The sequence below is a fragment of the Haematobia irritans genome, chromosome 4 (assembly GCF_050003625.1).
Source record: "Haematobia irritans isolate KBUSLIRL chromosome 4, ASM5000362v1, whole genome shotgun sequence".
Classification (NCBI taxonomy): domain Eukaryota; kingdom Metazoa; phylum Arthropoda; class Insecta; order Diptera; family Muscidae; genus Haematobia; species Haematobia irritans.
The window spans coordinates 158,289,862-158,315,142 of record NC_134400.1 but is presented as its reverse complement, the minus strand read 5'-3'; the positions used below and the strand labels follow the sequence as shown (position 1 = coordinate 158,315,142).

The 25,281-nt window shown below is 33.5% G+C and overlaps 1 protein-coding gene across 2 annotated transcripts in view; it reads left to right on the top strand.

Moving 5' to 3' along the window:
* The first annotated feature begins 259 nt into the window (after positions 1 to 259).
* LOC142237265 (capon-like protein) overlaps positions 260 to 25,281 on the top strand; it is a 795,171-nt gene continuing 770,149 nt past the window's right edge. For both annotated transcript variants that reach the window (XM_075308681.1, XM_075308680.1), the window contains exon 1: positions 260 to 1,951. The gene's annotated coding sequence lies outside the window, so the exon portion shown is untranslated. The remainder of the gene's footprint in view (positions 1,952 to 25,281) is intronic.

Here is a 25,281-nt window from a genome sequence, read left to right as displayed (position 1 = left end):
ATTTTGGAACTAACTCCGAAAATAAACAGATTTTTAATGAGAAAATCGAACGTAGTACTGGCCTTAATAACGGAATTCTAATTAGAACAGAGAAAACATGGCAACTCTACCATCATTTGTGAGAGCTCCAACATAAGTGGTTGGTTGCATTCGGCGTTTGTGTTGTGTATATGTGTGAATGCGTTGGGGTTGTGCTTAGCCAACATTGTTTGACTTGTTCGAACATTACTACCAACAGTTGTTATTCGTGGTTCGAAACGAAAGTACCGAAACGGAAGTTGAACGGGTGGATGTACGTCTCTCACATTATCGTCGCAGCAATAGCCGTCGTCGTCAAATTTCCGTCCTTTGTTCATTTACTGGAAAACGTTGTCACTTATATTCGTTGTAAGTTTGTTCGTTTTTCCTATATACGGTGTTTGGTGTTAATAACAAAACGAATGCAAAACAAAATAAAATAATCGGCATAATAAAAGAATAAAACGTGTGTGTGCTTTTGATATCGAAGATGCCGTTGTGTGGTCTAGTGCAACATAATAATTTAGCCGAGAGGAAGGAAGAAGAGTAGAAAATCACAAGAAATTATACATATGAAAATATAAAATACGAAAAAAATACATATCTTCTATTTTAAATACATCCACCATCCATATACCTATATGCATACCAAACAAACATCATCCATCCATCTACATACCTATAAACAAGAATAAAAAAACAAAAAAACAACAAAATATATAAATAACACAACGCGGAGAACAAAATACTAAAATTAAAGTGTATACGAGGCGGCGGCTATACGAATAAGAAGAATATATCCAAAAAAGTGAGAGATACGAAGATTGTCTGGTGTGTTGTTGGCATCAAAGCCCCCCCTACCCCGTAACCCATGCCGATTGTTGTGTATTTCCATGTTTTTGTGGATGTGTGTATGAGCCATCAATGTTCTGTTGAGTGATCATCACTACATGGATTTAGAATAACAACAACAAAAGCAATAAAAAACAGGCTAGGCTATAGTGTTGTTTGTTTTGTTGCCAGTGTGCTTGTTACTCTCTGTTCTATTATTCAATTCCTTGTGTTGTTGGCCCTGTTAGTAAATGGATTATCGTGTATGTGTGCGTGTGTGATTGCATAGTCGAATGGTCGATTATATGTGAGAGAAATATTCGTTTTCATTTGAATGCAAAGAGAGAAAACTAGTTTTTGAGATCTAGGCAACAAACAAAGAAGTTCTCCCATTATTACAAAGCAAAAATAAATCTTATAAGAAAAGTGAATTTTTATAATTATCGATAAAAAAAGTGCATAGAGGATGACATATTTTAAAAATATCCAACTGAATGCAAAATTAACCACTGTTCTTTTATAAAGTGCCGGTAATAACCTTCACATAACAACTCCCTATGTCATCGTCTTTCTCTATTGCGTGGGTTCTTTGTTTGGAGTATATGTGAATGTGACCGAATCTGTGTGTGGCGCTTCAAATTAGTTTGCGATTCATGATTAATTCTCAGAATTTTGTCAGTTGAGAATTTGTTTTTTTAATAAACCAGGCAATATCGAAATTACAATAAAAGAAGAAAGCACACACACACACACGCGCGCGAACATAACCCTCGAATGAAAAAGTTGTTGTGCATTATTTACCGGTTGATTGTAAATTGAGAGGGTTGGCAACAAGTTGCTTAGCTCGCCCTTTAGAGAGCCCCCTATATTGTGATGGAATACCGTTAATGGAATTGTAAGAGCCGGTGTTTATGTGGCATTGTGTATGTGTGCTAGCCAGTCTTTTGTATTATGCTTCAAATTAAACAAAAAAAGAATAATAACAAATTTATATGACTACAAATATCAACAATACGAATTTCCATTGAATTTAATTCAAAACGAATAAATCCTAAATAAAAACATTCAGCAACAATACCTTCCAATTTGCCCCGAAATCAAGGTAGGTGAATAGGAAAAATACGAAAAATGGTAATTTGTTTGGCCAACCAATTGAAATTTGTATAACACCTTTCTACATATACGAATTTTCGAAATTGTTTTTTAAAATCTGTGGACTTTATTAAAGTATTTATTTAGTAGTAATGGCCACTCTATAAAAGGCTGATGCTCATTCAAGCAACCATTATTTTTTGCGAATACATATATTCTTTTTAAATTAATTGAAATGAAAAAAAAAAAATTTTTTTTGATCGATATGGCGTGGAAATATTAGTTTCAGACGTCATAAATATAAATTTTAACTAAAATTAACAAGTGCCAACAAAATACAAATAATTTAATACTTTTATTCAATTAAAAAAAAATTATTAAATATATTGAATGTAGTTTAAAATTTTTTTGGTATTTTGAATTGGATTTAAATTTTGTTCTATTCTGTAATGAAATATCTTTAGCGTTATACGAAGTTCAATTTGGACCTAATTTTTGTATTTTGTGCGCTTTTCGAATTTAGTAAAATCGTGTACTGCATTTTTGTACAGGTTTTTCTAATTTTTATTTCATGTCGTTACACTGAAAAAAAAGCATGCTCGGTTCCAAAGATTTTGTCTTTACTTTAAAAATGTTGGTATTGATTCCGAGCCAAATAAGCGGATAATACAAATAAGGATACTTTTAAGACACAATTCTCTTTTAAATTTAGGCCTTGTGTACTTGCTTCTAGGAAGCAACTTTTAATGTTTCGTTTTTTTTCAGCTTGTTTTCTTCATATGCTATCAAAGTCCTTTAAAAACGAGTTAACGACTACTTTATTTTCCAAATTCAGACTCGACTTCCAGTAGAAATTATGCTATGTTTCAAGTATAAAACGTCTTTAAAATAAAGTGTTGAAAAACATGTCCTATATTTGAACGATTTTTTGCTTTGTAGTCAAGATGCAAAAAGACAAAAAATTTAAAGACAATTTCATTAATTTTAAAGAATTTTTCTGAATTATTAAAGTCAAGTTGACCTTAGCCCAAACATTTTTTCTTTCGTGTTATGATACCCATTTTTAAGTGAAATCGCTTGATTATAAGGACAATACGACTTCATTGAAAAGTTTATCGACTTTTGGACAGGGAAAAAAAAACTTTAAATTAGAGAAATGCGTCTTCTATGCTAACCAAAATTTGCATTCGTATTTTAAAGACATGAAAGCTTTGACCTCAGGACAATATTCTTTTCAGTGTAGATTAACAAATATATATTTTTATTATTTATTTTATGTATTTAAAAATATTTTGTGACCCTACGGGAAATTATTGGAAATTGCCACTAACGGGGAACTATCCCAGGACTGGTACCAGTAGGTCGATTTGTTAAATTTTCATAAAGGGTGTTTTTATGAGTTTTTTTTTTTATATTAATCACTCTGTTGTCTGACAGCTGTTTTGACAGTTTAAAGTGACGTTTTCATTCAGTATTGTTTGGCAAATATTCATGAATAGGTTGACTTCAGAACAACGCTTTCAAATCGTGGACATTTATTTTCAAAAAAAAATGTTCAATTAAAAATGTTTATAGAGAAAAAATTCTCTTCACTGATGAGGCGCAATTTTGATTGAATGGATATGTCAAAAAGCCAAATTGCCGTGTTTGGAGCAAAGATAATCCACTCGCCATTCAAGAATTATCAATGAATCCCGATAAATGTACTGTTTGGTGCAGTCTATAGGCTGGTGGAATCATCGGTCCTTATTTCTTTAAAAATGAGGAAAGACGACGCGTTACCGTGAATGGAAATCGATACAGAATCATGATCAATGAAATGTGGTTTCAAAAGGATGGTGCCACTTGTCATACTGCGGGCGAAACAATGGACTTATTGAAAGAATATTTCAATCACAACATTATTTCGAGAAATGGTCCGGTGAATTGTGGGGATACCTGAAGTCATTTGTTTACGTAGATAAATCAGCAACGATTGATAAATCAGCAACCAGAAATTATCTCAGGTTCCTACGAGTTTGTCCCGGATTGGTTCATGGACTAGCCCTGCATCGGTCCCATAGATGATAAAATTCAAACAAATACACTGAAAAAACTGTGAACCCACCAGGAATAAAAATTTTGGTTAATTTTAGAAAATTTTAATTATTAATTATTTTTAGAATATTTTAACTACGAATAAACTATATTACAGACGTAAACATCACGCCAATATCGAAAAAATAAGTAAATATTTTTCGACAAATTCAAGAAAATTTATTAGACATAGTTAATTTTTTTTACTTGTTAAAGAAAATTTTATACACCCCTCAAAAAAAATCGCTTCTCTAACATATGTTCCAAACATATTTTGCAGGAAGCATACATATTATTGGATATTGCCGACACATTATTATGTTTGTTTTATGTGAATATTATATGCTTGGAAGAATTTTCTCCCCAAGAAGATTGTGCTCATTCCCTCACATAATTTTCACTTCCACGAAATTTTTTAGTTCTTGGCACCTTTTTCTGTAATACAAATAATGTTGAAGAAATTATTCAATTTTATAATTTTTTAAATTTTACCTTTCGTCTGGACTGAGAACCATGCAATTTGTAAGCCAACACACTATCCCCTGGGCTACGTAGCTGTTACAGTCACCAGTAGAAAATTATCGTTATAAGTTACATTTATATAGCATGTTTGCAGCGCCCACGAGCCTATGCAAACATAACATTATTTAATAAAAACATATATTTGTTGGCCACGTGGAGCAGTGGTTAGCATGCCTGCCTGCACCGACCGAACACCAAAATTTGTTATTTTTTTTTATGTGTGTTATTAAAGATTTACAGTCAGAAAATGACAGTGCTTGATATAAACGAAATGAACTCAGCTTTTGGATAAAATATTATTTTTTAAATGCAAAAATAACAATTTTGTAACAAAAAAATGGTTTTGGTATAAAAGTTTGAAATTCAAAAACTCTACCAAAAGAATAACGTGGAGTCGAGTATAAACATACATAATTTTACAATATACTAGCATTTAACACCATTTTAAATGCATTTAAAATTTCTCGTATTTTGAAATACAAATAAATATGAATTTTTATTAACAAATAATTTTTGTACTTAATTTGCCACAATGGACTGAATAGTCTAAGTGAGCCTGAATCTTAATCGGGCTGCTACTTTAACCTAGGACCGGAATTAAGTTGGCATTATCGTTCGAAAATGGCCATGTTTTCACATTTTCTTTTCTTTAATAATTCATTTTAAAGCAAATAAACTTTTTCAATTGTTGCTTTGGATCCAGTTTTGCCGCTAAAATGAAAAATAATTTTAGCGGCAAAACTCGAATTTAATGCCCGCTTTCATTTTTAAAAGTGTACGTCAACTCCTCTTGGACTACTTATTAATAAAGAGGAACTAAACTTTTTTTCTGAAGATCCCTTTGTATTTTTGTTTATTATACCCTCCATCATAGGATGGGGGTATATTAACTTTGTCATTCCGTTTGTCACACATCGAAATATTGCTCTAAGACCCCATAAAGTATATATATTCTGGGTCGTGGTGAAATTCTGAGTCGATCTAAGCATGTCCGTCCGTCCGTCCTTCCGTCTGTTGAAATCACGCTAACTTCCGAACGAAACAAGCTATCGACTTGAAACTTGGCACAAGTAGTTGTTATCGATGTAGGTCGGATGGTATTGAAAATGGGCCATATCGGTCCACTTTTACGTATAGCCCCCATATAAAGGGACCCTCAGATTTGGCTTGTGGAGCCTCTAACAGAAGCCTATTTCATCCGATCCGGCTGAAATTTGGTACATGGTGTTGGTATATGGTCTCTAGCAACCATGCAAAAATTGGTCCACATCGGTCCATAATTATATATAGCCCCCATATAAACCGATCCCCAGATTTGGCTTGCGGAGCCTAAAAGAGAAGCAAATTTCATCCGATCCGGCTGAAATTTGGTACATGGTGTTGGTATATGGTCTCTAACAACCACGCAAAAATTGGTCCACATCGGTCCATAATTATATATAGCCCCCATATAAACCGATCCCCATATTTGGCTTGCGGAGCCTCAAAGAGAAGCAAATTTCATCCGATCTGGCTGAAATTTGGTACATGATGTTGGTATATAAACCGATCCCCAGATTTGGCTTGTGGAGCCTCTAAGAGAAGCATATTTCATCCGATCCGGCTGAAATTTGGTACATGGTGTTGGTATATGGTCTCTAACAATAATGCAAAAATTGGTCCACATCGGTCCATAATTATATATAACCCCCATATAAACCGATCCCCAGATTTGGCTTGCGGAGCCTCAAAGAGAAGCAAATTTCATCCGATCTGCCTGAAATTTGGTACATGATGTTGGTATATGGTCTCTAACAACCATGCAAAAATTGGTCCACGTCGGTTCATAATTATATATAGCCCCCATATAAACAGATTTGGCTTGCGAAGTCTCCAAGAGAAGCAAAATTCATCCAATCCGGTTCAAATTAGGAATGTGGTGTTAGTATATGGTCGCTAACAACCATACCAAAATTGGTCCAATCACACAAAAATTGGTCCATATCGGTTCATAATCATGGTTGCCACTAGAGCCAAAAATAATCTACCAAAATTTTATTTCCGTAGAAAATTTTGTCAAAATTTTATTTCTATAGAAAATTTTGTCAAAATTTTATTTCTAGAGAAAATTTTGTTAAAATTTTATTCGGTTCATAATAAAATTTTCATCATTTTCAAAATTTTATTTCTATAGAAAATTTTGTCAAAATTTTATTTCTATAGAAAATTTTGTTCAAATTTTATTCGGTTCATAATCATGGTTGCCACTCGAGCCACAAATAATCTACCAAGATTTTATTTCTATAGAAAATTTTGTCAAAAGTTTATTTCTATAGAAAATTTTGTTAAAATTTTATTTCTGTAGAAATTTTTGTCAAAATTTTCTTTCTATAGAATATTTTGTCAAAATTTTTATTTCTATAGAACATTTTGTTAAAATTTTATTTCTGTAGAAAATGTTATCAAAATTTTATGTCTACTTTGTCAAACTGAATTATATACGTATTGGATCGATCTTTTTTGATTTAATATATACCACGTATGGACTTACATACAATTTAGAAGATGGTGTAAGGAGGTTTTAAGATACCTTGCCATCGGCAAGCGTTACCGCAACTTAAGTAATTCGATTGTGGATGGCAGTGCTTACAAGAAGTTTCTACGCAATCCATGATGGAGGGTACATAAGCTTCGGCCTGGCCGAACTTACGGCCGTATATACTTGTTTTTAATTTCCTTTCTTGTTAAATATTTTCACTTACTCGTGGTACGTTCCGATTTCTTTTGACGAACCAACAAAAAAAATTGTGCCCACAATGCCAAAATGATAAACAAAACACATGTCCACACATACTTAAATTGCTGCTCTCAAGGCAAAATCACATGGTGTTTTTTTATGTCTATTCTCCTGGTTCCGAATGTCTATTCTCTTTACTCCGAATACGCAATTTAATGTTCAAGTTAATTAATATTTAGACTTAAGCATATCCAATTTTTGGCGAAGCCTTATTAACAGGCCAAGCGCATAGCCAAAACAAATGGAACATGTAAAACAGTTTTTCGAAACAACATAGAAGAAGTTTCAAAAAATTGCTCTCTTTTGATTCTCTCGCTGTGTTATGTTGATATCTTTCGTCAACCCTCCCGGGTTCTTTCTCTACACTCTCTTTGTCTCTGTCGCTCCCTGAATAAAATATCACAACATATAAAGGGTGGTTAAAATTTCAAGGACCGATGTTGATTTTGAATAAAACACAAACTATTTAGGAAATTATTCTAATTTTATTTTATTATGATATATTGGTATTACTCAATTATGTATGGAACAAAATATCGGCCAAATGGGCGCCGCGACCTCGCTGGCACACCTTCATCCGATGGTCCAAAATTTCGATGACGCTGAGGCATAATGGAGGTTCTATGCCGTTAATGAGCCGAATTATCTCATCCTTTAGCTCTTGAATTGTTGCTGGCTTATCGACGTACACTTTTTCTTTCAAATAACCCCAAAGAAAAAAGTCCAACGGTATCAAATCACATGATCTTGGCGGCCAATTGACATCGCCATTACGTGAGATAACACGGCCATTGAATTTGTTGAGCAAAAGAACCATTGTTTCGTTAGCTGTGTGGCAAGTGGCACCGTCCTGCTGAAACCACATATCGTCCACATCCATATCTTCCAATTCGGGCCATAAAAAGTTCGTTATCATCTCACGATAGCGAACAACATTCACAGTAACTGCCTGACCGGCCTCATTTTGGAAAAAAATACGGCCCGATGATGCCGCCAGCCCATAAACCGCACCAAACAGTCACTCTTTGTGGGTGCATTGGTTTTTCGACAATCACTCTTGGATTCTCATTCGCCCAAATGCGGCAATTCTGTTTATTGACGAAACCACTGAGGTGAAAATGTGCCTCATCACTGAAGATGATTTTCTTCGAAAATTGATCATCCACTGTTGCCATTTCTTGGAACCATTCTGCCCATTCACGACGTCCATGGTTCAAATTGAGTAAGTCTGAAATAGAGAAATGTCAAATAAAATTCGGAAAAAACTTTGGCGTTTAGGTGTGGTTTACATTCAACATCGACCCTTACAATTTAACCACCCTTTATTAATCTAAGCCCCTTTTGCAATAATGGATCGGCTGAAATTTGGTACGTGGTATTAGTCTATGACCTATAACAACCATGCAAAAATTCGTGCATATCGGTCTATAATTGGATTTCCGGAGCTTTCTGGAGGTGTATAATTCATGCGACCAGGTTAAAATTTGGTACGTGATGTCAGTATATATAACAGTATATATAACCCGACCCCCAAATTTTATTTCTGAAGTGTAATGGGTGACTAACGTACGATTTAGAAAAAAATGGTAAACATATTTAAGATACCTTGCCATCGGCAAGTGTTGACTGATGACAGTATAACTTTCTACGCAATACATGCTGGAGGGTACATAAAATTCGGCCTGGCTAAACGTACAGCCGTATAAACTTCTTCTTTTGTTTCTGTTTCACCCACAAATCTTATTGAGATTAAAGAAAATCACCATCTCTATCATACATAACTCAACATGTATCCGACAATCCTTCTATTTATGGCATTTGCGATTTTTTTTTAAGGGGTTTTAAGAATCTCAACCTAGTGGATGGGTTATCATGCCGTCTGTTATGGATTTAGGACTGCTTAGGACTGGTTTTTTGTTTTGATTGAGAATCTTCTCATTCCGAGGCATGTTCAATATTCCTTGTTTGTTTTTACTGCTCAAATTTCAAGCTTTTCCACAGAAAAAAAAAAAAACACATGCTCCAATGAATATCATCGGCCACTTTCCACCAAGAAATGGAAAGAGGTCTAGAAACACAAAAACCTACCCCCAGGCAAAAAAAAAAAATGTGTCCAAAATTAAGATTAATCGTTTGGTATTGGTCAATTTCAACATACTCAGTGGTTTTTGGAAAGAGACATTTCTGTTAAACGGATTATTAAATGCAATAACAAAAACAATAGCCGAAAATGTTACATTGGTCGGTTGGAAAGCCTATTAATTTTATGTGGAATTTAGTTATGGGTTTTGTTTTCATTCCTAAAAGGGGGTTTGATGGATGTAACACCACAATCTTAATGGTTTTTTATTTTCAATTGATTCGATGATACGTTAATATTTAAGTAGATAATGTAATCGCATCAATCTATTCGAAGGTAATAAAGCAACGTTCACTGGTTAGAGAGTAGATAAAAGTAGGATACTTAGTTCAGTTAAAAGTTTTCTGTATAAATTTAAAATTTTTAATTGAATTAAATTTAATTAGGAACATTTTGTAGCATTTTCGATACATATACAATTGATTTTATTCCAACGATTATAGGATGGTGATGGGGGTATAATAAGTTTGTCATTCCATTTGTAACACATCGAAATATCAATTTCCAACTATATATAGAATATATATTTTTGATCAGAGAAAAATTCTAAGACGATCTAACGACGTCTGTCTGTCTGTCTGTTGTAATCACGCTATAACCTTCAATAATGAAGTTATCGTGCTGAAAGTTTGCACAAACTCGGCTTTTGTCTGCAGTCTAATCAAGTTCGAAGATGGATTATACCGGGCCATGTTTCGATATAGCCCCCACATAGGCAGATCTCCCAATGTGATGTCTTGACCGTATGGGAGCCGAAATTTTCATCCGATGTACTTGAAATTTGAAATCCAGAGGTACTTTAGATCCATAAAGAGCTTTGTTAAAATTTGTACACGGACGAAAAAGACTGTTTTTCATATGTTTGGGTGTAAAAATTATATGTTTGGAACTCAAATTTTTTAACACAATATTTTTAAGTGCAAGCATATAATGTTCATAAACTAGCATAACATGTTTGGGACATATATGTTAATATGTTAGAACATATTATGTTTCGGACATAAAATGTTTGTAAATATAATATGCTCAGATGCAAACATATATTAATTTGGAAATAGCCTATAAACATATATGTGTTTAGAAAGAGAGACCTAGAGAGTATGCTGCAAGTAAAATATTGGAAGTAACCAATTGGCGCCTTAAAAATATATCCACACAAAGAAAATTTCATTAAAATTTTGTACTACCAGTGTATGCCCTAAGGTGAAACATAATATGTTAGAACAATACAAACAATATTTTGTTTGCACCAATCCTGAAAATATATATGTTTGAAGCAAAATGTGTTTGGGGGGTATATCTTACAGAAGCGTTTTTTTGGAGGGTGTATATTTATTGATATATAGACCATATATAAACCGATTTGACTTCTTGGGGGCATGGAAGCCGTAATTTTCACCCGATTTTCATGCCGCCATATATAGACCGATTTGACTTGTTGGGGGCATGGAAGCCACAATTTCCAACCCATTTCCATGACATTTAGCGATATTTATGTCCCTAAAAGGCTGTGCTATATTTAGTATATATGAGCCCATATTTTTTTTTATCAAGCCCTCATATAGACCGATCTCCCGATGTGATTTCTTGAGAGCTTGGGAACCGCAATTTTCATTCCATTTGTTTAAAATTTGAAATCTAGAGGTATTTTAGTCTCGTAGGGAGCTGTGCCCTATATTGTGATATAGTCCCCATATAGACCGATATTTTAAAGTCGTAAAGAGCTATAAAAAATTTTGTATATATTGGGTCGTGTCTTAATAAAGCTTCCATATACTAGATCGATATTCCAATTTGAGGGGATGGAGGCCACATTTTTTTAAATCTGGAAGTATTTTAGACCCAAAAGGACACTAAAACAAGTATTTACAGCAGTAAGTTCGGCCGGGCCGAATCTTAAATACCCACCACCATGAACCAAATATTAGGGTTTTCTTTGAAATTTCAGGAGGGCTTGAGAACTTGAGGACACTTCCCGAAGATAAATTGAAAGATTTCACCTATGAGGACTATATCAGATTCTGGATTTATAAGAACCATTTTTGTTTGAGTTTTAGAGGAATCATTAACATCTCTTGTAAGTGTGCAAGAAAATTATAAAATAACGTCTTGATTTGAAATCTTAAGTCAGTAGATTTTCACCCGAGAAGTAAAATATGGAAATTTTACATTGTGTTTCAAGCAATTTTCATGATCAGTGCGCCTTCTATACCCTCAAGAAGTAAAGTCGATCTATATGGAGGCATTACCAAATGGACCGATAAAAACTTAATCCGATACACGTTTTTGTGAGCCTAAAATACCAGAATATTTACAATTTCAGGCAAATCGGATAAAAACTACGGTTCCTAGAAACCCAAGGAATTAAATCGGGAGATCGTTCTTATGGGGGCTATACTAAAATATGGACCGATACTCACCGTTTTCGGCACACCTCTTTATGGCCCGAAAATACCTCTAGATTTCCAATTTCTGGCAAATTGGATAACAACTTCGGATTCTAGAAGCCCAGGAAGTAAAATCGGGATGTCGGTCTATATGGGGCTATACCCAAACATGGACCGATACTCACCATTTGTGGCACACCTCTTTATGGTACTAAAATACCTATAAATTTCCAAATTCAGGCAAATTATATATAAACTACGGATTCTATAAACCCAAGATGTAAAATCGGGAGATCGGTCTATATAGGGGCTATACCAAAACATGGAACGATACGAACCATTTTCGGCAAACCTTCTGATGGTCCTCAAGTACCTCTAGATTTTCAATTTCAGGCAAATTGGATAAAAACTACGGTTTCTATAAGCCCAAGACCCCAAATCGGGAGGTCGGTTTATATGGGGACAATACCAAAACATGGACCGATGCTCACCATTTTTGGCACACCTCTTTACGGTTCTAAAGTACCTCTCGATTTCCAATTTCAGGTAAATTGGTTAAAAACTGCGGTTTCTAGAAGCCCAAGAATTAAAATCGGGAGATCGGTCTATATGGGGGCTATACCAAATTATGGACCGATACTCACAATTTTTGGCACACATATTTGTGGTCCTACAATACCTCTAGATTCCCAATTTCAGGTAAATTGGATAAAAACTGCGGTTTCTAAAAGCCCAAGAAGTAAAATCGGGAGATCGGTCTATATGGGGGCTATACGAAAACATGGCCGATACTCACCATTTTTGGCACACCTCTTTATGGTCATAAAATACCTCTAGATTTCAAATTTCAGGCAAATTGGATAAAAACTACGATTTCTATAAGCCCAAGACCCCAAATCGGGAGGTCGGTTTATATGGGGACTATATCAAAACCTGGACCGATATAGCCCATCTCCGAACTTGACCTGCCTGCAGACAAAAGACGAGTTTGTGCAAAATTTCAGCACGATTGCTTCATTATTGAAGACTGTAGCGTGATTACAACAGACAGACAGACAGACAGACAGACAGACGGACATCGTTATATCGTCTTAGAATTTCTCCCTGATCAAGAATATATATACTTTATATAGTCGGAAATCGATATTTCGATGTGTTACAAACGGAATGACAAACTTATTGTACCCCCGTCACCATTCTATGGTGGTGGGTATAAAAAAGTTTACTTGGATCCACAGATTTTGACCTTCCTTCAAGGATTTTGATATTGATTCCGAGCCAAATATACGGCTTCTTTAAAATAAAGAAGATTTTTGCGACCTATCTAGCTTTAAATCTAGGACCAATAAAATTAAAATTAGAGTACAGATCTCATTTATCAAATTTTCATTCTCTCCTCGCGGTTTATTAATAAAGGTACTCACGTACACTGAAAAAAAATATTTACGTGATATTAATGATTACGCAACCTCAATTTAAGGATGCGCAATTTACACACTATTAAGGATAAATTTCTTTAAAATAATGAAATTTTGATTAAAAGAAAATTTATAATCTTTGCTTTAAATTTTTGTTTTCATTAAATTTAGGACACTCATTTTGAAAATTTGCGTCCCTTCGTTAAAGTTGCATGTATTTAAACTAAGGCAAATTTTCCTTAAAGTAAAGAAACGCATTTTTGATTTATAGAAATCGTCCTTAAATTAACTGAAATATTGAATCTTTATATTTAAGATAAAAACGCTTCAAATATAGGCTAGGACTTATTTTGAGGATTTAGCATCTTTGGTTTAAAGTTTTTTTGAAATTAAGAAAATAGTTTTTACTTCGAAGTATCCGTCATAATTTTGATTTTTATACTGGCATTTGTTTGTACGTGAATAGCTTTATTAATATACCGGAAAAATAGAAGGTATCCTAATTTTAATTTTATAGGTCCACCAAATACACGTAATTTTACCGAAACCTAGCATAACTATTTTTGTTTAGTTTTCTTCAAGATCTTCATATTGATTTGAAATACTTTTATCTCAATTACAATATTCTCAAGTAGAAACTTTTTACCACAGATACTCTATTTTTGTATTGTCTTTAGGGTGATTTATGCATCCCCTCTTCTATTTTTCTAAACTAAGAAATTGTTTATTTACCTCATAATTTTTGCATAGTATATTTTTTTTTGTTCTCCTTAGTTTTCTCCCCGTAAATATACCCATCGCCACATTAGTTTAACACTACTCGAAGAAAACTATTTGGACTTTTGTATATTTTATGCGTAATAAATTTTTTGTTCACTGTTATAGTCTTTCGCTCCTACGAAATCATTCACGACCACCCGCCTTTGTATTACCGTGTATTTGAAATTCTCAAATATACTTTTCCTCCTGGTATTTTCTTTTGTTTTGGTGTTTATAAGAAATGTCTATTAAAACGTTTTTTTACCTTAATAAATATCTTTGGAAATTGTTCTTGTACTTGAATCTTGCTTGGCTGACTCGATTTGCTTTACAAAGACGCGATACCAATTAATTGTACAAAGTCATAAGGTATGCCATTGCATGAATGCCTGCCTGCCACGTATCAAGAGATATGTAGTTTTAGTTTAGTTGGTGTGTTCTTAAAGAAAATTCATAAATTTGCAATGGGCAAGTTTTAGTTTTTCTGGAAAAAAGCCTCAGAGCCACTTTTTTCTGGAAAAAATCTCCGAGAAACTTTTTTCTGGAATAAAGTCTCACCGACCCTTTTTTCTGGAAAAAAGTCTCACCGACACTTTTTTCTGAAAAAAAGTCTCACCAACACTTTGGCTGTCAGCGAATGTCCAAAATTTAGTTTGGCAATGAAAGCAAAAGAATAGGATGTTACTGGTCCAAGAATGCTTCATATAGCATATTTTGCGAGTACAACGATTTCTTCTCCTTTAAATGTGGAGGCGAGTTCTGCTTAGAATAGAAGCCTCATTCCTTCAATACAAAGGTTTTTATTCCTTAATCAAAAGTTGAAAAACTCAGTCAAAGAAGGCGTTTTGTCCCTTGAGTTGGGAGATTGGACCTTGTTTCTATCGCGGACAACACAAATTAAGTGGCGTAGGCAGACGACTTGAAAATACTGTCGAATGTGAGCTTGAGATATTTTGTGACCATAGTCAGAATTGATTCGCCATCGGTTCTAACATTCAAGAAAAAGTCTCACCGACACTTTTATCTGGAAAAAGTCTGACCGACACTATTTGTGTGGAAAAAGTCTCACCGACACTTTTTTCTGGAAAAAGTTTGACCGACACTATTTGTGTGGAAAAAGTCTCACCGACACTTTTTTCTGGAAAAAAGTCTCACCGACACTTTTTTCTGGAAAAAAAGTTTCACCGACACTTTTTTCTGGAAAAAAAGTTTCACCGACACTTTTTTCTGGAAAAAAAGTTTCACCGACACTTTTTTCTGGAAAAAAAGTCTCACCGAAACTTTTTTCTGGAAAAAAAGTCTCACCGAAACTTTTTTCTGGAAAAAGTCTCCCCGACACTTTTTTTCTGGAAAAAAATCTCACCGACACTATTTGTGTGGAAAAAGTCTCACCGACAGTTTTTTCTGGAAAAAAGTCTCACCGACACTTTTTTCCGGAAAAAAGTCTCACCGAAACTTTTTTCTGGAAAAAGTCTCACCGGCACTTTTTTCTGGTCTCATCGACATTTTTCTTGTAAAAAAGTATCAACGACATTTTTTTTTTCCAGAAAAAAGTGTCGGTGAGACTTTTTCCACACAAATAGTGTCGGTGAGACTTGTTTTCAGAAAAGTGTCGGTGAGACTTTTTTTCCAGAAAAAAGTGTCGGTGAGATTTTTTTTTTAAAGAAAAAAGTGTCGGTGAGACTTTTTTCCAGAAAAAAAGTGTCGGTTAGACTTTTTTCCAGAAAAAAGTGTCGGTGAGCCTTTTTCCAGAAAAAAGTGTCGGTGAGACTTTTTCCACAAAAAGTATCGGTGAGACTTTTTCCAGAAAAAAGTTTCGGTGAGACTTTTTTCCAGAAAAAAGTGTCGGCGAGACTTTTTTCCAGAAAAAAGTGTCGGTGAGACTTTTTTCCAGAAAAAAGTGTCGGCGAGACTTTTTTCCAGAAAAAAGTGTCGGTGAGACTTTTTTCCAGAAAAAAGTGTCGGTGAGACTTTTTTCCAGAAAAAAGTGTCGGTGAGACTTTTTCCACACAAACAGTGTCGGTGAGTCTTTTTCCACACAAATAGTGTCGGTGAGACTTTTTTTCCAGAAAAAGGTGTCGGTTAGATTTGTTCCAGAAAAAGTGTCGGTTAGACTTTTTTCCACAAAAAAAGTGTCGGTGAGACTTTTTATCCAGAAAAACGTGTCGGTGAGACTTTTTTCCAGAAAAAAGTGTCGGTGAGACTTTTTTCCAGAAAAAAGTGTCGGTGAGACTTTTTTCCAGAAAAAAGTGTCGGTGAGACTTTTTTCCAGAAAAAAGTGTCGGTGAGACTTTTTTCTGGAAAAAAGTGTCGGTGAGTCTTTTTCCACACAAATAGTGTCGGTGAGACTTTTTTTCCAGAAAAAGGTGTCGGTTAGATTTTTTCCAGAAAAAGTGTCGGTTAGACTTTTTTCCACAAAAAAAAAGTGTCGGTGAGACTTTTTATCAAGAAAAACGTGTCGGTGAGACTTTTTCCAGAAAGAAGTGTCTATGAGACTTTTTCCCAGAAAATTGTGGAAAAAAGTCTCACCGACACTTTTTTTGTGGAAAGAAGTCTCACCGACACTTTTTTCTGGAAAAAAAGTCTCACCGACACTATTTTCTGGAAAAAATTCTCACCGACACTTTTTTTCTGGAAAAAAGTCTCACCGACACTTTTTTCTGGAAAAAAAAGTCTCACCGACACTTTTTTTCTGAAAAAAAAGTCTAACGACACTTTTTTCTGGGAAAAAGTCTCACCGAAACTTTTTTCTGAAAAAAAGTCTCTCCGACAATATTTGTGTGCAAAAAAGTTTTACAGAAAAAATCTCAAAGGTATTTTTTTTTTAGAAAAAAGACTCACCGACCCTTTTTTCTGGAAAAAGTCTCACAGCAATTTTTTTGTGGAAAAAGTCTCACAGACACATTTTTCTTACACCTGCAAGACGAGCGGTTTAAAAATGATAGCAATCTTAATTTGGTTGCAATATATATCAGCTACACTGTATATGCAATTACATTCTTTCCGTTTTAGTATTGCTTATAAATTGTACATCGTGTGTGAGATAGCCATGATCTGATGTTCACAAATAATGTGGTTTGCTTTTTAAATGAAGTTTCTATGAGCCTGTTTGTGCGTGTGTGCTAAAATCTATTCTATAAATAGAATTGCTTGATGTACATATGTGTTGCTTGTGCTTTGATAGCAAAAACAACATTCATGTGTCGATTATAATTAGAACTACATGATCCAAGTGGATAGGGTGTTTTGTTTACAAACCCTATGGTCTTTGTTTCCATTCTATGTTCAAACAAAAGCTAAAATTAAAAATTACAGAATTAAATTGATTAAATTTAATTCAATTACATGAAATAAAATAAAATAACATCAATTTGATCATAATGAAACGGAATTATGTCTAATTAAATTGAAGTTTACCGGTCTGATGTCATTTAGTGGTGTAGTTGGTTTCACTGGTCGCTTTCCTTCTCTCCTTTCAATTTTATTCCGCCGAAAAACTGACATTAGATTTTCCAAGAAATTTATGTTTCTCGCCTTGCATCTATACCAAAAAATCGTCCTCCACCGGGATGAGCTACAAGCCTAACTACCACACATAAATTTTATGATGGTAGAATAAACTTCTTTTTGGCTTAGATTCATCGTCATAGTTTTATCTCTTCGAATGAGTTGAGCTCTTTAAAGTCATTTATCTTGGTATTTCTATGTAGTAGCCTTAATCGAGACGTTTCCGTCCGTTCGTACCTCGGTTGTATGGTATGGCAGGCACATGAAAACAAGCCAAACTAACCAGGCAACATCATTGATTTGTGGGCAATACGCGTCTCAAGGTAAATTACGACATCTTCACCAAGAAGAATAGCTGTGGAATGGCAAAACAGAGATTTTCTGCAAAAAAACGCTGGGCAAGTTAAAATGAAGCATGAAGATTTCGGTTGCTACAGATTCGATTTCATTGGTAACCAGATTTTGTCTTCTTTCGCTTTCATGTTGTTCACTTTTCCCTCTTCTTTCGTTTTCCTTGAATTATGCCAAAAGCCAAAAAGATCCAAGCCAAATACACTGACCAATGGTTAGAAGAAATAATACGAGCGAAGACTTTGTTTGTAGAATAAAATTTAGAGGTTACCATAAATAATGCAAAATTTTAATGAAAAAACTTTGGCTGTCAGCGAATGTCCAATATTTAGTTTGGCAATGAAAGCAAAAGAATAGGATATGTTACTGGTCCAAGAATGCTTTTGAAGAGGCTTTAGCATATTTCATATAGCATATTTTGCGAGTACAAAGATTTCTTCTCCTCTAAATATGGAGGCGAGTTCTGCTTAGAATAGAAGCCTCATTCCTTCAATACAAAGGTTTTTATTCCTTAATCAAAAGTTGAAAAACTCATTCAAAGAAGGCGTTTGGTCCCTTGAGTTGGGAGATTGGACCTTGTTTCTACCGCGGGCAACACAAATTAAGTGGCGTGGGCAGACGACTTGAAAAGGCTGTCCAATGTGAGATATTTTGTGACCCCATAGTCAGAATTGATTCGTCATTGGTTCTAACATTCGAGGGACTGCTTACACTGAAAAAAATATTGTCGTGGGGTCAAAGATTTCATGTCTTTAAAATACGAATACAAATTTTGCTTAGCATAGAAGACGCAGTACTCTAAAATAAAGTTATTTTCCTTGTCCAAAAGTCGATAAACTTTTCAATGATGTCGTATTGTCCTTATAATTAAGTGATTTGACTTAAAAATGGGTATCTTAACATGAAAGAAAAAATTTATAGGCTAAGGTCAACTTGACTTTAATAATTCAGAAAAATTCTTTAAATTTAATGAAATTGCCTTTTAATGTGTTGTCTTTTTGCATCTTCACTACAAAGCAAAAAATCGTTCAAATATAGGACATGTTTTTCAAAACTTTATTTTAAAGAAGTTTTTTACTTCAAACATAGCATAATTTCTACTGGAAGTCGAGTCCTAATTTGGAAAATAAAGTTGCCGTTAACTCGTTTTTAAAGGACTTTGATAGCATATGAAGAAAAACAGCTGAGAAAGCGAAAAATTAAAATTTGCTTCCTAGAAGCAAGTACACAAAACCTAAATTTAAAAGAGAATTGTGTCTTAAAAGTATCCTTACTTGTATTCTCCGCTTCTTTGGCTCGGAATCAATACCAAATTTTTTAAAGTAAAGACAAAACCTTTGGAACCGAGTATGCTTTTTTTTCAGTGTACTTCTGCCGTCCATGTAGTGAATACTGTGACTCAAGATTAGGTGACAGAAATACTTAAATATCTAGCAGTGAAAGAACAAGATCAGCAAAGTATACGTTTAAGCTATTGCAAATGTCATCAACAATGGGTCCGGATGCTATGAATGTCATGACCTCGACGCCGTCCGGAGGGGGAGGTTGTTCCTACATTTCATATACGCCTGCGCCCGCACAGATAATTAAGAGCCCAAAGTTTCGTTCCTTCCGGTAGGGACGTGTTTTCGATGTCCTCGATGGGTTTATCCATACCGAATGCCTTCGATAGGTCAGGCGCAGCGAGGAGCGTCCTATGATACGGCTTGGACTGGTAGAATCCTCTATTTATGTATGCTTTAATGGCATGCAGTGCTGTTGTCGTATTATGCATTTTGCGGAATCCATGTTGTTGGTTGGATCTTGGAGCGGCGTAGTGCCTTAAGTGTCTTAGCTTCGCCTTCAGTAGTGAAATCACCCTACCCATTTTCAGTACATCGGGTCTGGTGAGTGATTCCAAGGACAAATTGGGGAGTCTGGTCAAGTACTCAACTCTCAGTATACCGAGATGCTTCAGCATTAGCATAAAAATTTCGTCTGGGCCCAGCGCCTTGGATGATTTTGCTCTGCTGATAACATTGGTAATTTCGGCTGGGGTAAATTGTCGTGTGTCGATGGCTCGGAGACCACGAATGCTACGAAGGGTCTCCTTTGCTCTCTGCCACTCTCGGAATGCTCGACAAACTCTCGGTTGATAAAATCATCCGCATCTTTTCGGATCAGTAACCGTGCCTAGGTTACATTCCTTCAGGTTCTCTAATCATGTGTTCCGCTTGTGCTCGCAATCTGCAGATTAATTTCCCTACTTCTAGAAACAGCAGACGGCGATCATCACTCTAGTCTGCGAATACCTCCGCTTCTGTCTGGGAAATTCGACCAGCGGATATGAAACAAGCGGCTGCTACTTTGATGATGTCCCGGAACACCCTCTGGTCAATATGAACATGGGAGGGGGACCGGAGCTCCCTGGAGCGGCGATCGGCGCACTTACGTGTTGTTTTTTGGTTTTTTTTTTTCCAGGAGCCGAAACTTCTCTGCACATCGCCTTGTGACCATAACTATTCTTGTAGACCCAACCTTATCAAAGCCCCTGTGAATGGAATATGAAATTTCAAAAGCTTCAGACATTTTGAATCTATAGAATAAATCCTCCTTTGGGCATGCTAGCAGTAACATAAGCATTTTCGGCTTCCAGATGAATGAAGGTTAAGACATGGAATATTACACCACTTGTCTAACTTCTCCTATTTCCTATTGACTTGTAATCAATAATGTACAAGTGTTGAGTGCTGTTCTACGTCATATCTGCTCAGCATTACTCAACCACAATAGGATGGGCAATAGCAAATATAGAATTCGAATCATGTTTTATCTAACAACAAAAATAATCCCTTGAGAGTAAGCCAATGAATGATGGAAAAATATAAGAAGAAATGAAATCCATGACACGTATTTAACACACTATAGACATGTGACTTAGGAAATGTTGGAGAAAACGGTCCGGTAAACAAAAGACGAAGACAATTGTGATAGCCATTTGAAGGATTTAGACTATGCGCCAAAAAATGAGCAACAATGAAATATCCATAGTAACAATATCCCTTTAGATATTCAAGAGGCCTACATACTTACGTATAGAAATTGTTTCTAGGTGGTTTCATGCTGGTAAGGTAGTTTCATATGCAGAGAAGTGATTTATGTTTCCGACAAAATCCACGTTGTTTTCTTCCGAAAAACTGTTTGATGTTCGGTAGAAACTGGAATTGCACTCGTAACTCTTTACAAGGCGGACATGGTAACAATGTTATTATACAACGTGGGTTCCCGATCCAACGATGATTAATTTTAAAATGACTAAACTTAAATGTTCGGCAGTTGGTGACGACTTCGTTAATAGTTAATTGGGAACTGGCTTATTTGCTGATATATAGGTGATCGTGACAGGATGAGCGTTCTGAAGTTTGGAAGATTTCCCATAAACACTACTGTTGACTTGAAGATTTCAGTGGGGGCTCTTGTGGATTCGAAGAACTCAGTGCTGGAACTGTGGATCACAAGAAACCATTACAAAAGTCTGTTCATCCGAACAACACTTTAGGTGTATTGCAATTCTGAAGAATTCAGAGGAGAAACTGCAAAGGACTGAGATGGAAACCAATGAACTCAGTAAGGAGTCTGTACATCGGAAAACCTCTCAGTGCGGGGACTGTAACTCCGAAAAACTTTGTGAAGGGATCTGTACATCCGAAGGACTCTGCGGGGAAACTGCAGATCCGAAGAGCTGAGTGTGGAATTATAGCTGCAAAGAACTGAGATGGGAACTGTAAATTCAAATAACTCAGTAAGGAGTCTGTGCATCGGAAAAACTGAGCGGTATGGATTGTTCAGCAGAAGAACTCTGCGGAGGAATTGCAGATCTGAAGAACAGGTGACATGTACATTGCCTTGAAGATTTCAGTGTAGGAACTGTAGATCTGAAGCACAGGTGACCTATACATTGCGGGATCTGTAGCTTCGAAGAGCTTTGTGGGGAACTGAAGATCCGAAGACATCAATGATGGATCTGTAGATCCGAAGAACTCAATAATGAAACTTTATATCCGAAGAAATCAGTAAGGGGTCTGTACATCCGAAGAACTCAGTGGATGGACTGTTCATATGAAGAACTCAGTAGGAATACTACAAATCTGAACAATTCAGTGCGCAACTGCAGCTCCGAAAAAAAAACTGAGAGGGAGAATCTGTACATTAGAACAACTCATTGGTGGATTTTTGGATCCGAGGAAACTCAGTGTGGGAATCGGAGGTCCCGTGTACGATTATATGTTTTGTATTTTACTTAATGTAGTTAGTGGGGAATTTTAATTGCTATTCAAATTCCCCAAAGGAACTCAATAATCGCTATTAAGATAGCAACAGTCGAGGTTCTGAGGCAACTAATTTGAATCTCGATTGTTAGCGCCATCTTTATTCCCTCATCACTTGTCCCGCCATTCCGATAATTTATGGATTTTTTTTATCTTTTCGGAAGTTTCCTTCCTTGAGGTGACAAGGTTTTGGTGGTTTATCCCACGACACTTTACCATATACAGATGGTCGAAGAGTTTCCCGGATTTTTTCGTCTATAACATTGCTGTGTCATGCTCCTAAATCGGCAGCGCAGTAGTTTGCTCTGCTTTCATAAGGTAACTCCCTCCCATGACTCCTAGGTCATAACTGCTATCAACCAATTCTCCCTGAATCTTATTTCTGCTTCGAACATTTTTGGTAGCCTTGTGTTTACCAAAGACGACCAGATTCTGAAACCTTAAGGTAATAGCCACGCTCTGACCACAGATATGGATATCGAGCACCTAGTTCATCTCATTAGTCCACTACGTGAAAGTTGTTCCTCTTGAATAGAATTCTACCAAAAATGGTAGATTTCTTGATGTTTTGGTAGATTTTGCAATGTATTCCTCTCCAAAAATTTTCTACAGAAATAAAATTTTGAGAAAATTTTTTTATAGAAATAAAATTTTGAGAAAATTTTCTACGGAAATAAAATTTTGAGAAATTTTTTTTATAGAAATAAAATTTTGAGAAAAATTTTATAGAAATAAAATTTTGAGAAAATTTTTTATAGAAATAAAATTTTGAGAAAAATTTTTATAGAAATAAAATTTTGACAAGATTTTCTATAGAAATAAAATTTTGAGAAAATTTTTTATAGAAATAAAATTTTGACAAGATTTTCTATAGAAATAAAATTTTGAGAAAATTTTCTATAGAAATAAAATTTTGAGAAAATTTTCTATAGAAATAAAGTTTTGACAAAATTTTCTATTAAAATAAAATTTTGACAAAATTTTCTATAAAAATTACATTTGACAAAATTCTCTATAGAAACAAAATTTTCTATAGAAATACAATTTTGAGAAAATTTTCTATAGAAATAAAATTTTGAGAAAATTTTCTACAGAAATACAATTTTGAGAAAATTTTCTATAGAAATAAAATTTTGAGAAAATTTTCTATAGAAATAAAATTTTGAGAAAATTTTCTATAGAAATACAATTTTGAGAATATTTTCTATAGAAATACAATTTTGAGAAAATTTTCTATAGAAATAAAATTTTGAGAAAATTTTCTATAGAAATAAAATTTTTAAAAAATTTTCTATAGAAATAAAATTTTGAGAAAATTTGCTACAGAAATAAAATTTTGAGAAGATTTTCTATAGAAATAAAATTTTGAGAAAATTGTCTATAGAAATAAAATTTTGACAAAATTTTCTATAGAAATAAAATTTTGAGAAAATTTTCTATAGAAATAAAATTTTGACAAAATTTTCTATAGAAATAAAATTTTGACAAAATTTTCTATAGAAATAAAATTTTGACAAAATTTTCTATAGAAATAAAATTTTGAAAAAATTTTCTATAGAAATACAATTTTGAGAAAATTTTCTATAGAAATAAAATTTTGAGAAAATTTTCTATAGAAATAAAATTTTGAGAAAATTTTCTATAGAAATAAAATTTTGAGAATATTTTCTATAGAAATACAATTTTGAGAAAATTTTCTATAGAAATAAAATTTTGAGAAAATTTTCTATAGAAATAAAATTTTGAGAAAATTTTCTATAGAAATAAAATTTTGAGAAAATTTTCTATAGAAAAAAAATTTTGAGAAAATTTTCTATAGAAATAAAATTTTGAGAAAATTTTCTATAGAAATAAAATTTGACAAAATTCTCCATAGAAACAAAATTTTGACAAACTTTTCTATAGAAATAAAATTTTGACAAAATTTTCTATAGAAATAAAATTTTGAGAATATTTTCTATAGAAATACAATTTTGAGAAAATTTTCTATAGAAATAAAATTTTGAAAAAATTTTCTATTGAAATAAAATTTTGAGAAAATTTTCTATAGAAATAAAGTTTTGACAAAATTTTCTATAGAAATAACATTTTGACAAAATTTTCTATAGAAATAAAATTTTGAGAACATTTTCTATAGAAATAAAATTTTGAGAACATTTTCTATAGAAATAAAATTTTGAGAACATTTTCTATAGAAATAAAGTTTTGACAAAATTTTCTATTGAAAAAAAAATTTGACAAAATTTTCTATAAACATAAAATTTGACAAAATTCTCTATAGAAACAAAATTTTGACAAAATTTTCTATAGAAATAAAATTTTGAGAATATTTTCTATAGAAATAAAATTTTGAGAACATTTTCTATAGAAATAAAGTTTTGACAAAATTTTCTATTGAAAAAAAAAATTGACAAAATTTTCTATAAAAATAAAATTTGACAAAATTCTCTATAGAAACAACATTTTGACAAAATTTTCTATAGAAATACAATTTTGACAAAATTTTCTATAGAAATACAATTTTGACAAAATTTTGTATGGAAATAAAATTTTGAGAAAATTTTCTATAGAAATACAATTTTGAGAAAATTTTCTATAGAAATAAAATGTTGACAAAATTTTCTATAGAAATAAAATTTGACAAAATTCTCTATAGAAACAAAATTTTCTATAGAAACAAAATTTTGACAAACTTTTATATAGAAATAAAATTTTGACAAAATTTTCTATAGAAATAAAATTTTGAGAATATTTTCTATAGAAATACAATTTTGAGAAAATTTTCTATAGAAACAAAATTTTGACAAAATTTTCTATAGAAATAAAATTTTGAGAAAATTTTCTATAGAAATAAAGTTTTGACAAAATTTTCTATAGAAATAACATTTTGAGAATATTTTCTATAGAAATACAATTTTGAGAAAATTTTCGATAGAAATAAAATTTTGACAAAATTTTCTATAGAAATAAAATGTTGAGAAAATTTTCTATAGAAATAAAGTTTTGACAAAATTTTCTATAGAAATAACATTTTGACAAAATTTTCCATAGAAATAAAATTTTGAGAACATTTTCTATAGAAATAAAGTTTTGACAA